The 2,563-nt window shown below is 57.0% G+C and overlaps 1 non-coding gene and 1 pseudogene across 1 annotated transcript; both read right to left on the bottom strand.

The window, feature by feature from the left end:
* Positions 1-472: 472 nt before the first annotated feature.
* Positions 473-545, bottom strand: TRNASTOP-UCA. The gene has a single exon. It is a non-coding gene; the product is annotated as a tRNA-Sec (tRNA).
* Positions 546-1,949: 1,404 nt separating this feature from the next.
* LOC112121731 lies at positions 1,950-2,050 on the bottom strand (annotated as a pseudogene).
* Positions 2,051-2,563: the final 513 nt, after the last annotated feature.

Genomic DNA, 2,563 nt, shown 5'->3' on the forward strand with positions numbered 1-2,563 from the left:
GCCACCCGCAGACCAGCATGCAGGGCGACTGCTGATGCTCTGTGGCCAACATCAGAAAACGGTAGGAAAGCAGGGCCAGCCCCCCTGGTGGGGCCTCTTACCGTTCCCACTCAAGGTGCTCACTTTGGCAGTGGAGCAGGAGATTTTACCCCAAGAGGCTTTTCCCGAGCTGGTGAAAAGCAGAGAAACACCCAACCTTCCAAGGCGCTATTTAGGAAGCCCCCTCAAGCACAGGGACAGGCGCACATTTGGAAGAGGAAACTGCTCTACACACTAGCCCGGGCAGCCGCCCATTTTCTTTGGCAAGTCAGGAATGGGAAAGGCTAGACTGGAAGCACGTGGGGCTCATGCCCCTGCCCAACCCCCAACTCCTTCCCGGGCTGTAGCTGAAGCCAGAGGATTGGCCTGAGTGGTCAAGAAGAGGTTCTGAAGGGAGCAGGACTTTCAGCACAAAGGTAAAATGGCACAAGCACAACCACAAAGGGACTTGAACCCTCAATCTCCTGATCTGAAGTCAGATGCCTTATCCATTAGGCCACATGGTCACACAGGCCAAACCTCTCCAAGTACTTCTTTAGAGAAGACAGACACTGTGTTTCTCAGACTCAGATCACCCAATGAGGGAGGCCAAGACTCTCTGTGCACAAGAGACATGTGAGACTTAATTCTCTGGAGCCAGGTGCAGGACTTTGGCAGGGAGGCTCAGGCATGGGGGATTGGGGTGCAGCGGACGGACTGTCTGTCTAGGTGCGGAGATTTAGTCGCACTGAGGCACAGGAGGGAGGAGGAGGAGGAATCCTGCTGATAGGCAGTGGCTGTGGAGAATTCCCCCATCCTAAATGGGCTGGCTGGCCTGACCCTTCTCCCCTCTGCAGAGCGTGGTGGGGGCTGCAGTTTGCCCCCTGTGGGGCAGGAAGGCAAAGGCACAGGCTCAGGGTGCTGGGCTCCAATGCACCTGGAGGGCAGCTCCGGTGGGGCTGGGCAGGGCCTGTGGTTTCCGTTCTGCATTGCCTGGTGCTGGGCCCTTGTACAATCCTAAGCCATGCTGCACAGCGCGCCCTGAGAATGGGTGGGGGGCCAAGCAGATGATCCAGCACGAGGGGGAAGAGGATATGTGGTTGTGGGGAGGGAAGGCCTTTGGCTGCACTGGGGGAGTGCAAAGCAGGAGTGACACCCCAGAAACCTGTAGCAAAGGGATGGACAGGTGGTGGGGAGGGGGTGGATAGAAGAGGCAGTGAGCCTAAAAGGGGAGTGGGGTCTAGTGGTCACAGTGGGCTGGGAGCCAGGACTCCTGGGTTCCATAGTGGTGGCTGTTTTTCCCTGTGTCTCCCTCCCTAGAGATCCCAGCCCAGCCCCCTAGCGGAATCTGAGCGGGGGAGGGCGTTGCCCTTCCACTTCAGGCTCGTGATTCGAACCCCTCCCCCCATGGGCTGTGACATCATGGAATCTCCCCCTCAAGTCAGAAAGTAGGAGCCCCTCCCCGCATGCCGAGGAAGCTAGTGAAATATTTGTTTCCAAGCAGACTCCAGATACCAAATGACGGTGCTAATATGCTCCCCCTGAGCCCCTCCCCCATTACCCGAACATCTTCCTAATCTGCAGGGTAGTTCTCCCAGGCTTGTGCAAGGGCGGGAAGCGCCACCAGCCCCATTTCCCGGACGGGAGAACGGAGGCCCAGAGAGGCTGAGCTCACGTGAGATAGGAAGGAAGAGGCTATATGTCATGTCTGGGGACAGACGGGAGTTAGGGGAGCTGACAAGTATCCGGTTATAAGGCTCATCAGACACACGGAAAGAAACCAGCACAGACCTAGAGGGGGTGAGAAAGCTTTTTAAAACACCAGCAAATAAGGAATGCTGGGAATATACACCATAGTACCGTAAAAAAAAAGCATAAATGCACCTGATAAAAACAGATGTGGCACTAAATTACCCAGCAACAACCCCACACTTCATCTCAGCTATAAGACTAATTTGCGTGTCATCCTTGCGCAGGGGCCATGCTAATCTTCTCTGTCGTTCCAATTTAACTTTGAGGCTCCCCCAACACCACGCTGCCCTCTTGCTCCCACTGCTTTCCACATCCTCGCGAGCTGCCCCCAGGCAGGCACCACACTCCATTCACACATCTTTGGTCACTACGTAGCTCAGTGGCAATCACTGCCCCGAAGTGACTCCGGTGCCAGCACTCACAGCACGAACTCCCCACACCGAATTCTGTTCACACACAGAGAATTCTCTCTGCCGGGCTCCCTCGGTTCACCTCGCTTCTCTCACTGCTGCCGCCAGACACTGCTTATCTGCATAACCCCGCCCACAGACACGTGACACCTTCTGTCGTTCTGGTCTCCAGTGAGTGAGTTGCCTGCGGGGAGTGCGTACGTCACTACAGGTCACAGCCGCAGCGTACGTCACAGCCCCAGCGCACGCGGCTCCGTTCCAGCGGCCATTCTTAGAACCTTCCATGAGATTCCATCTCCCGGCTCCCTCCGGGGCCAGCAGCAGCCGGGCGGGGAGTGTCTGTGAGTCCCGGGCCAGGGGCGGGGCTGCGGGGAGAGACCCAG

This window comes from Terrapene carolina, unplaced genomic scaffold (genome assembly GCF_002925995.2).
Source record: "Terrapene carolina triunguis isolate 2854851 unplaced genomic scaffold, T_m_triunguis-2.0 Scaffold48422, whole genome shotgun sequence".
Lineage (NCBI taxonomy): Eukaryota > Metazoa > Chordata > Testudines > Emydidae > Terrapene > Terrapene triunguis.